Raw genomic sequence first — 12,462 nt, 5'->3', positions numbered from 1 at the left:
TTTTTCAACTTCCTGGAAAAAAGGTTTGAGACACCCACCCGAGAATACCGCTGCACAATCAACAAATGCTGAATTTTTCCTGGCTTTAGGTATGAAATTCCAAGCATATATCTCCCTGGTGCCTTCCTTCCTGACAGACACACATTTCTACTGTATAGGTGAGTTATCATTGCATTCCATCTGATTTCAGAATAAAGCTCTTTGTCAAAGCAAGAGTTGGGGGGCTCCAATTTAGATTGTAATATGATGTAATCTATGAATGCACAGTATCACCAGACAGTTTGGTGCAGAATTTCTGAAGACTGTACATCATATACTGTATATTATCCATCTCCTACAGAGATCATGAACATTTTATTTCTTTACCCAACTGCTTCATAGCACATTTAACGGCTCGCATAAAAAAACAGGTGTTGGTAAATTCTACTCGTTTGTAACATACCCTTAACAATTTCTGGTTCCGCGCTATTCAAGGACATCAGAAAAGTAGATCAAAGTTACGTCCGGTTATGAATGCTTGGAACAACTTGGCAAAAACAAAGTATTTTTAAAGGAAATTGAATGCTGCTTCTCCTACGAGCAGAAACTTTGAAATCAATGGCGCTTGTCTGGAAACGGATGAGTGTACTTATAAGTTTCCTTTGTTTCACAAATCGGAGCATGTCTGTTTACACTGCTAAAGTGTAGAAATGCCCTTTTCAGTTTCCAGTGTAGGGAACTGCAGGTGAATGAGTGCTTATGCTGTAAAATCTGTTGAAGAGTGTAACAGCCCCAGGACTTTCAAGACGTTCCTTTTGTTTTCTGTGTCCCTTTCTGACAGCGAGTAATAAATCATGAAATAACAACATAACCCAGCACCTGTGGTAATAGACCATAACAAACAGTCATTTAGAGCAGAGAAGTCTTTCAAGATTTCATGTGTTACTCTGGAGTATCTTCTGCCCACTAGAAACTCTGGAAAAAACTGGCTCTGGCACATCATTTCCCTAGAAAACTTCCCTAGGAACTTGTTTGTAATAAACAACAACAGAATGGAAAGCAAAAACAATGCCGTGAAGAGCCCTACATGTCACCTCCTTCTGAGCTCCATGACGTGTTGCAGCGTGCTAAATATACTTTTCTGCAATGTGAACCTGTAATTTGAAGAAGCCTCACATTTGTCATGAAGAAATCCCGAGGGCGTGCTGCTTTGACACTTGATAGGGCGTGCTAATTTTTTTCAACTTTAAGTAAAGGAAGAAAACTGAATTGAAAAAAATGTGTCAAGCCCTGCACCGATTATCGAGATTAGAGTGTGACATCAAGAAATACACTAATAAAACATATACTGAGTACTTAAAATGCGTGCAATGGGAAGGTTAAAAAACAGAACAGCTTGTTAAGAACATTTCTATACCTCATTGCTTATTTCCACTCTCAGTTGGCATTACCTCCCATATTCAGCTCTAATATCTCTCCTCTTCTGCATACAGTATAGATGACTTTGGACCTGCCCAAATGGACCAATAAGATTATATGACCCCACGTCTCAAACCTGACTTAACTAAAAAATGATCTGCTCAATGAACGCTCTGTTGTCTAAGAACAAATAGGGGCCAAAAGATAACTGATAATCCAAGATAACAAAATGGAATCGGTTGTTACTATAAGCGGATCATGTAATTAAGGAAGCCTAGAGTAAGCCCTGTTAAACAATTCAATGTGTGTATTTCAGTAGTATTGCTATTAGTAATGCTAAGAACATAAGCAAACTGGTGTTGAGACATGTTGGAAGAGACAAGCACGCCCCCTCATTCAGCCAGACCAGGAGCAAGCACTGAGAGAAAAAGAGCTGTTTCACTGCCACTCCTCTGTTTGGTGAAACTGGAGAGAAAGTGGAGGTTGAGGAGGAGGAAACAGATGGAAAAGTGTAGCAAGAGCCATGCAGATATGGTTTCGATGGTGTCCATGAACTGGATTAACTATAAGATCATGGAGTTCCCTGCCTAGCTTGACTTCCTTGTTAAGAACAATGGGACAATTGCCAAGCTATGTTTGACATTGAATGTGGCTAGTAGTGACCAGCTGTTGTCATTGATGATGCTGACTGCGAGTTACTGATGCATAATATCACCTGTAACTGAGTCTGGGGTATTAACTTCTGAGTCATGTCTTTGCTTGTCCATATACTGTACAGTGTAATCTATACAAAAGGGTTACATTTTGAAAGATACTTTCTCTGAATTAAAAATCATATTACTTCCTCTTATTCTGCGATGAATGAATTGCTATCTTTCAATGGATTCACACCCATGTTTCTGGGGTGTTCTGTGTTGTAAAAGAAGCCGGAAGTCTATAAAAGTAAAAAAAAAAAACTCTATGAAAAACCAGCCAAAATTTAATTAAAAAAAGCTCCGTTGTTATTTACAGTATCTGACAAAACACCCATGAAATACTGTATTCCCCTGGAAATCAGTGCAGTGAAATTTAAACAATGAAAACAACAGTGGATGTAGGTGAGATGGGTGTTTTTGTGCATTTTGATCAGGAAATTAATTTTGTAGCACTTTTGTCAGGACTGTCCCAGGCATGAGAATCAGGAGCCACACATTACTTGAAAGAACTTCATTTGCATTTATTCTTTCCACGTATTCAATAATCACGTTAATGAACGTAGTAATCTGTCCCTTTGATGAAACATACAGTAAGACAAACATTCTAATGAAAGTATAAGCATATTGCACTTTGCTGCATGAAATCATATCACATCAGTACCTGGTGCTAAATGAAGGATTTGCAAGGTGGTTTTGAAGAAAGACACAGGGGCTCTTACCAGTAGCTTTGCTAGTCTTTTTTTAAACTTGTACATTGTCTTTCATCACATTGAACCTGAGGTGATTACCATAACAGAACAGGCTCCTTCATTTTTCCATTATGCTCAGAGTGCTCCAAGCTAAACAAAACCCATTGAGTAAACTATGATTATTAAATTAAGACTGACTAGATCAAATATAAAAATGCAGTCACTGCGATGACTCCCAAGACACTGACATTTGTAAGTACTCCTACTTGTTTGTGATTACTAAATGAATTCTATGTTTCTTGTATAATCTTGTTACTTATAATAATAACATACATCAGGTGGGTAGCTGCGTCAGCATGCGTAGGCTGCAAAGGAACAAGTAATAGGTTTATTCCATGCTGAAAAAAAGAAGAAAGAGAACACTTATGTACCTACATCTGTGTGTATGTACATAAAATAATGTTAACAGTGTTTGATTTTTTCCATTTTATATAACTGTTCAGAATAATAGTAATAATTCCTTACACTTATATAGCGCTTTTCTGGACACTCCAATCGAAAGTGCTTTTACAGGTAATAGGGACTCCACTCCACCACCAGTGAGTAGTCCCCACCTGGAGGATGCGATGGCAGCCAGTACTCTCTCCACACACCAGCTCTCAGTGAGGAGGAGAACAGAGATGAAGCCAGTTCAGAGATGGGGATTATTAGGAGGCAATGATTGGTAAAGGCCAGTGGGAACTTTGGCCAGGACGCCAGGGTTACACCCCTACTCTTTTCAAGAAACGCCCTGAGATTTTTAGTGACCACAGAGAGTCAGTTTATGGTTTTACTTCTTATCCGAAGGACGGTGCCTTTTTACAGTATAGTGTCCCCATCATTATACTAGGGCATTAGGACCCACACAGACCGCAGGGTGAGCGCCCCCTCGGGCCCCACTAACACATCTTCCAGCAGCAGCCTTAGCTTTCCCAGGTGGTCTCCCATCCAGGTACTGACCGTGCTCACACCTGCTGAGCTTCATTGGGTCATCAGTTGTAAATTGCAGGGTGATATGCTGCCACATCTTCATGAAAGAATAAAAAAACGTAGCTCTTCTCGTGCACATTGCTGGCTGAATGGGAACAATTGCATAGGTTTATTTTAAGAGATTTTTTTCACTTTTCACAAAACAGTTTGTGCCCACAAATGTGTTAAGTACCTTTGCCACCATTTTATAACACTCTGCAGTCAAAGACGGCCCAGACCTTAAAGAGTTTTAAATTCGAATGATTTTCCACACTGGTTAAACAACAAATTAAACTAAGAGTTATGTGGTTATTCAACATACAGTTTTACATACAAATTTGAATGAGGTACATCGATGTCTGCATTTCCAATTAAATAGCAGCTAGAAAGAAACAATATGTGGAAAAACATGATGTTTTTCTTCACAAAATTCTGCCAAATATTCAAAGTGCAAGGGGAATACATCCGAAATTCAAAGGGAAAACAGGCGAAGGAAATTCAAAGTACGTCCAACGATAAGAATTTCTTACTTTTAAAAAGTGAAACACAAAAACAAACGAGAAAGGAACTGAGAACTGTTTGTGGTAGCAGAGATGAGTCAGTTCTGACTCTGAGGGCTGAAAGGAGTCTTGTGGCCTTGGAAATTTCATGGGGTAGCTGAGGTGCCACATTATTCTTCATCTGCGCCTTGCAGTTGAAACACTCCAAAGAAAGTTTCAGCTTCTTCTTTGGACACTGACACTGTGTCCAACTTGTAGCCTTGGAGCTCCACATAAAGCTTGTCCTCAGCAAGGAGCTCAAAGATCCCTGCCTGGAAAATGGAATCCCCTCTGTCCGAGCCGGATCTGGCTTTCATGAGCGTCACGGTATCTCTGTAGCTCTTGCTGTCCTTTCTGATGCACACCTGGACAGAGCTGGAGCTGTTTTTGATCGTGACCTGGCTGTATACAAAGTAAATACCATCTTGAGGGACTGTCAGGTTCGTCTTGTCTGGACGGTTGTTCCCATCAGCCATAAGCTTTGTGCTGAAGGCCAAGCCAACTGATTGCTCAAAGGTTAGGACTCCCCCAGTGTACCCCATGGCTGAAACAAAACAGGATAATCTTAGTCCAGCACCTTAGCGAGTTGGCATTCATGTAGCTCCCTAGATAAATGTAATCTGATGTACAAGTGAATAAATGCAAGTTGTGCAGCAGACATTTCACCGCAGGAATGTTCTAATGTGATTTGCATGCAGAGTAAACAAGAACGTTGTATTTGATGGCTGAACCGTCTCAAAGTCTACGGCGATATTTCTGTTGGATTAAAAGAGATGGATTCACAAGCCTGCTTGGTTACAGTGTCATAAGGCCGCTTCACCTCACCGGACGTTTTGTTGCCTGGTTCTGAATCTCAGAATATGGAGGGGCACATACCTGGAAATTTAGTCTATTCTGTGACGTTAATTGGAGGTTGAACTTGTTACCGTGTGCATTTTATTTTCATTGTGGTTTGAAATGCCCAAACTATAAAAAAATAGCCTTGCTGTTCCTCTTTAGGCACCAATGAGAAGTCAGCATGGCCTGAAGTAAACTGAAACAGCAACGCTACACCAAAAAGGTATCCCTGAACACCTCATGTGTTGGTAGTACCAAAAACACGCAAGAGCAAGAGCACATAATCGGCCAGGAGATGCAAGGGGTTGGAAGAACTTTTACTGGCCACTGTATCTTACACTTGCTAAAAACCTCAATCCCTAGCATGATCATGATGGTGAAAGCACTAAGTTCTTAGTAAATCCTTTGGTCAAGGTACTGTGTTTGACAGCTGGTTGGAGTGACCAAGTGCTTCTTCTGTTCTGCGGTTCTGTTCATGCAGCCAGCTTCAACAGGTTTGTTTGATGCAATAACAGTTAATTTCGTTGAACATTATACTGATATCACTCCCAGATTAAATAAACTTTGTGAGCTAACCCTTCAGACAAGTACAGAGCACCTGTTACACTTAAACATTGACAGAATACTTTGGTACTGATTAATCACTGTTAGGAAGACCTCTTCCTCCTTTTGGTAAATAGTTCAGAATAAGAACAGAAACATTCAAGCATACGTTAAGTTACTTACAGACCTGGCAAAGCAGTATGTCTGGCAATTAATAATAATAATTAATAATTCCTTACTTATACAGGGCTATTTTGGACAATCCACTCAGAGCACTTTACAGGTAATCACACACCAGATCTCAGTGGTGAGGAAAAAAAGAGATGAAGCCAGTTCACAGATTGGTATTATTAGGAGGCCATGACTGGTAAAGTCCAGGGGGAAATCTAATTAGGACACTGGAGTAACACCCCCAAGCTTTTCGAGAAATGCCCTGGGGTTTTGAATGACCACAGAGGGTCAGGATCTCAGTTTTACATATCATCCAAAGGACAACACCTTTTTACAGTATAGTGTCCCCGTCGCTATACAGGGGCAATAGGACCCACACAGGCTGCAGGATGAGCACTCCCTGCTGGCCCCACTAACACCTCTTCCAGCAGCAACCTTAGCTTTCCCATGAGGTCTCCCGTCCAGGTACTGACCAGGCTCACACTGAGCTTCAGTGATTGCAGGGCGATAAGGCAAATGGCATAATAACCTCCGACATAAAATTGAAACGATAGTGTGTGTTCGCGTATTTCCTCTTGTTTTAATGTTCCTGTTTCCTGTTCTAATTCATATGATACTCAAGGAGAGCACTAATGGTATGAATCGTTTGAGCCAATCAATAAAAAGACCTTTTGGTCCTGCTAACTTTGCACAGTATTATTAACTATAACTATAACTATGGTACATTACCATGACTTACCATAATAAACAGCCATGACTATGCTGACAGTCTCACAGTCTTTTTAATATGTCTTCACAATTGTAATTCTTAGTATAGTCATAGTCATAGACTATAATCATGGTCATTACCTATAAGCATGGTCAGTTTACTGCAGTAAACCCTATTTCAAGCAGTGCAAAACACAAAGTATGGTTGTATTGGGAAATGTTGGATCAATGTATGATATTTTATCGTAGTGAATTATTACAAGTGTTCGTTTTTAAACACTTCACAATTAGATTACTTTAATTATTTCAGCTGCATCTATTATTCCTGATGAGGGCTGCAGCCACACTGAGCACACCATAAAAGAATGAAGAGGGGTTTCATGTGCAATTGCCTCTTGTACATGTAAACAGTAAATCAGTATTACATATCACAAAGCTGCTTTTTAAAACTTGTAATTTGATCTTTTCTTCACCCGCATTGTTCTTTTAAAAGTGATCCTGCCAACTGTGTAATCGAAGACAATGAGAAGAGAGAAAACTTTGTTAACACTGTTACTGAACTACCGAAGAAAGTGGCTTTTTACTTACCAGACGAAGCTGTAAAATGTGCAATGTACCGGTTTTGAATACCATACACAGGACCACCAGCTGCTGAAAAGAATTTTAAAATGAAGGCAGTTTTTTACAAGTGTCTGCTCCTGAGTTTCAGAGCTCTGTGCCGGACAGTATTGGAATCTCAAGAATGAGATTTTTTTTTTTCTGTTATTTAAAAGAAATCGGTTACTAATGTGTTTAGGCAATTTCATTCTCACAAAATGCAAAAATATAATTTTAATAGCCAGTGTCAAAGCTTAAAAGTGTAAACATTTTCAGCCATTAGGTTTTAGTTACACCTCGGTCCAGTATTGTTTTTATTGTCGAGATACCCTTTATAATTTCCGAATTGTAACAAAAGCACTTTTGCTAATCTGATTGAATATTATGCTCACAAGCCCCATCAGTGAGGCTCTAATCTCAGTGTTTTATCATTCTGATGCTGTGAATGCTTCATCTACACAAAGCTTCACTGCTGGCTGATGTAGGAAAAAACTTCTTACTTTTTAAAAGAAGAAACACAACCTTAGACACAAAAAGATTTAACAAACAAACAAACTGAGAGCTAACGAGTTAGTGCTGGCTTCTATACTAGAAATCGTACTAACACCTGAAATAACAAACTTATCAGTATGAACTTTCAATTGCACTCTTTTTCAATAAACAATGCAACAATGTGCATGATCCTTATCTAATCAGAAAAAAACATTAATCTGAAGGATTTGGTATTTTCTGTTACGTTTCATCATTTGTTTTCCTGTGATTATGCTATGCATGTTGTAATAAATAACATATTAACATACTGCAGTAAGCCTGTGTGAAATGTTTTCACAGGGAAAGAAGAGAAAATTAAACAGCATAACACAGGGTGCAGACTTACAGGAGGAGTTGAGCTTTGTAGCTATCAGTTCCACTTGCTTCTGAATATCCTTTAACAACAAAGTGCAGAAAATAAAAAAAATTGTGATAACGCTGGTCTATTTTTAGTACATTTTTTATTCTGTTGCTTGTTCTGTGGTAAGCCCTTTCTTCCTTATAATGTTTTCTACTTAATTGTGGACATTTTTCATCCAGCTTTTGCTTTTATATTAATACCAGCTCCAGAACTTCCAATTGTCAGAACGCACAGAGCAGATCGGACGTTTGTCCAGATTTGACGTTTGTCCGTAATGTGTCAAAAAAAAAAGTCCATCACAGACCCGAGTACATAATTCAGCTTGCCCTGAGTGTTTGTTAGATAAAGCTCCAGTTTTTATCCCACAGTCCTCACACATGCTAGTAGGTTCATTGGCCTATGTGGAAATTTAATCTTGTGTGTGTTTGTGTCTGTATGTGATCTCAGAGGGACTGACGTCCCATCCAGAGTGTACCCTGCCTTGTGCTCTTGTTTTCCAGGATAGACTCCAGCTCCCCCATGCGACCCTGTACTGCATGAATCAGTTTCGATTTTCTCTTACCATCTGTTTTTTAACAAAAGCCCTTTTATACTTATTGGCACAGTTTTGCACTTAAAAAAACAACAAAAAAACAACAACAGGCAATGTGAAAAAAAAACAACAACAGGCAATGTGCAAAAAACAACAACAGGCAATGTGCAAAACAAATATAATACCATTATGGGCACTTTGACTTCCGAAGCTAGTAACTATTTTCCAATAGGTAGATTATAACAGCCATATGGTTGGTATCAGTCAGTATATTACAGTATACAGTGGGCATTTGGCTTTCTGAGCTCAGTCCGAGCAATTTTGCATAACTCCAGCTGAGTGCAAGGTTTTAACGATTTACTTGATTTGAAAGTAAAAAAGGTGTTCAGCTCCCCCAGCCTTCAAAAAAAGAACCTACCTGCTTGTGAGCTTCTGTGTAGAGATAAATGAAGCTGCTTAGTCCTACCACTACCAACCACTGCAGAGCCACGCCCAAAAACAACACCGAATGGCACCCCTGGGCCCTGGGTCTCTGGGTGTCCATGAGGAAAGCTTAAAATCCTTATCGTTATCTGCGCAGAGCCACACTCTACTTGGATGGAGTGTTTCCAGAATGGGAGAAGTCTTGAGACGAGGCTGTATTTGAAATGCAGCTAGGGTCAGCTGGTCTGTGACATAGTGAAAGGCCTTTTTTGCGTGGATTGAATTCGTCCCCCGAGACAGACATTTCAGTCTGATTAAGTGATTGTGTTATCTCATCCTACTTGCCAGCATAACGTAAAGCTCCTCGGTGATAAAATCTCTCAGCCAACCCTCAGTTTCCTGCTGCTAGGCCCTCTAGCCCTGTGCACACACAGTCCGAACTACAGATGTAAAATGTCACTCGAGGTAACGATAAGCAGCACTGTCCGGTACTTTCTGGCGTTTTTTTTTAGAATTTGTCTAAACCGTCGGCTCATTCCTGCTCTGCGGTCTCCACAGGACACTGAACAATGAAGTGGAACAAAGTAATCTGCTTATGCATGAAATTAGAATTTCTTCTAGGAGTGAGGTGGTTGGGTCCTCAAAAGCCATGGAGCCCAGTTCAGCAGGCCGTAAGATAATGGATTCACCACTGTATCTCCACTCAATATAGACAGTGGGGTAGTATTGGTGAAACAAGTAATCTGATTCTTGTGGACTCTCTTTTTCCCCCTTCATGTTCACTTTATCATTGGGATACAATTATGCTTAAAAATTGCTCAGTTCTGATAGAGTGATACACCTCATCCTCCTCATCTATGTTGCTGTGCACTCGAGGCATTGTTGAAGCTTCTGGAACATTCTCAGAGGATTGAAGTGTCCCTGAGGCTCAATTCAAAGGTTTAGTTTTTTTCTGGAGCCCAGTGAGAAGAATCTTTAGTGGTCTCCAGTGTGATTCCCTGCTTATGGAGAGCAAGTCCGTTGGTCTGGTTAGAGAAAGGGCGACAACTCTGTTACACTGGAAAGAAATAGCATATTGATAAGCAAGGGTCTAAACGACTGAAGATGATAATGATTGAGTAACTTGCTTTAAAATTCAATTCGTTTTCAAATAATATAGCTGTCACGAAAACGTTCTTTCAGGACCCTATGCAGACGACACGATCCGGGGTAGAGTGAGGAAAACACGGGGGGAAAAGCATGCGGGAGTCGGGAATGAAAACAGGGGCCGTGTCCAGGGTGCGCTGGTGATCGGGGAAGGTGCGGCCGAGGCAAACAGTCCAGAACCGAGTCCAAGGGAGAATCCAAGAGGAGGCAAAAGTCCAAAGCCGAGCAGTCCATCCAAGACAAACGGGGTTAAAAACAAGAACCGGGTCAGGAACAGGAACAGGAACAGGAACAGGAACAGGAACAGGAACAGGAACAGGAACAGGAACAAAAAACTTGACGGGACCAGGCGCTTCCAGGTCCCGGACTCGCCTGGTACAGAAACCAATGCAGAGCCCGGAAGAAAGTGAGAGCCTGGCTTTTAAGGAGAACTGAACAGGGGGCTGGAACAGGGAGCAGGTGCGGTGGATGAGTAGAAAACAAGGAAGGGCTGGAGCGTCCTTAAGAGGAGGGGTTTACAAACGTGACAATAGTATGTTCACTAGAGGACACTGATAATTGAGAAAGGTTACAATTAACAAACCACAGAATTTCAAGTACTCACTATTGGCTTCTCAGGTTTTCAATCCCTGATCCCACGTGTAGCCTTATTAAGAATTCTTTTACATGTTCTTCTGGGCAATAACAGAGCAGCTGTTATAACGTCCTTCTGTTTGAAAACGAGGCAAACAAATTTGAATGGAAACAAATGGAAAGAGCCCACGTGACTAAAGATTAGGGTTGTGCCACTATGATCCGATTTCACATTTTCACGAGAGATTTCTGGGAGCTGAATTTAGAAATGAAATGATGGAAATGATGGAGATGGGCAAAACCTACAACTGAACAGCCTTTTGAGATATTTGAGGATAAGCAGGGCATTTTTATATGCCACCTATATTTCTGGCAAACTGCAATAATGTGATCTACGTTACAGCTGATCTCAAGTGCACTCCCTTGTGTATGTACATAGGACAAATGTGAAGAGTCAGTCGAGGAATTCTAATTGAGTTTAAAGGTAACTAATATGCTGTAATAGAATTGGTGAGGCAGGCACACAGGGGACTGCCTTTGAATATTTTTTAAACAGATGGATATAATTTTAACAAAGGGGATACAAGAAAGTTTATTATTGCTAAAGGAGAGTGATCTGTTTTTGCTGCTGTTTCCAACTGTGTGTGGCGTTTTCAGTCCTGCTCCTGTGCTGGGTGAATAGCAACATTTTTCTTCATTCAGATGCTGATTGCCTGTCATGTTGTATCCCACTGTACACTCAAACACTGGTCTGTGTCTTTCTGTTTTATGAATAGCAGAGATTAATTAGGTACAGCGCTGTGAAGCCCAACAGATAAGTGAAATTATTGATTTATTCTAGATAAAAATAAAAAGATGACAGCACAGGGGGAATATTGCAGGGGATTAAAATCCACTTTATGAAAAGGAATTTGCTTGATATATATTCCTTCATTATCAGGCGTATAAATTGGAATCTTGATAAGCATTCAAGCATTCACAATGAGGCGATGTCGTGAATGTTCTGTATGCCTTCTGGATAGTTACCATACAGCAGTTTACATGCCAGCTTATGCTCAATGGTGGTAGATAAAAATACAGACTAAATGCATGGTGGAGGTGGCAATGTTTTTAGAGGGTCTAAGAGATTTTATTTTAGATTCTGTACTTTAGCTCATAGTTTAGGCGCCCGGCGAGATTAAATGAAATAATTCCAATGCAGATTCTGGGTAATATCCTAACTCCTCAACTCATTCCTTTTCACAATTAAGAAGAAATTCAAAACGACGAATAATGATAAATAATGCCAGAATTATTTTCGAGACAAAAACTAAAGCAGACTCTCAGATCAACAACTCCATCAGGAGCTTTGTCAGAGACACTATTCAATTATTCAAAGCAAAATTAACCCCTACATAAAAATGTTCATTATTGCAGACTGGCAATTGTGGACAAAAAGTTTCCCTATGGCTTTGGAGACCCCCTAGTCTGTATCAGTGGTGTGAAGAACCATGGCTTTCAGGGGATAATTTAATAGGCTTAACAAATACAATCTTTCAAAAGTTCAAATATTTTAATAAAAAAACACCTACAGCAATCTACCTAATGTGGAAAGTTACTATGTCAAAATGTGGTAGGAATAGGTACCTCATTATAAAACATATATATATATACTTATTTACTTATACTGTACATATGCATCATTAATATAATAGAAAAGGTCATCAGCATC

General features: G+C 40.0%; 1 long non-coding RNA gene across 1 annotated transcript; it reads right to left on the bottom strand.

The window, feature by feature from the left end:
• Nucleotides 1-3,271: 3,271 nt before the first annotated feature.
• Nucleotides 3,272-8,154, bottom strand: LOC107079873 (uncharacterized). The gene is made up of 3 exons (XR_011183511.1): nucleotides 8,063-8,154; nucleotides 7,177-7,236; nucleotides 3,272-4,873 (listed from the first exon to the last, which is right to left on the bottom strand). It is a non-coding gene; the product is annotated as an uncharacterized lncRNA (long non-coding RNA).
• Between the last annotated feature and the right edge of the window lie 4,308 nt (nucleotides 8,155-12,462).

Source organism: Lepisosteus oculatus, chromosome 24, assembly GCF_040954835.1.
Source record: "Lepisosteus oculatus isolate fLepOcu1 chromosome 24, fLepOcu1.hap2, whole genome shotgun sequence".
NCBI lineage: Eukaryota > Metazoa > Chordata > Actinopteri > Semionotiformes > Lepisosteidae > Lepisosteus > Lepisosteus oculatus.
This window is presented reverse-complemented; position numbering and strand designations above follow the sequence as displayed.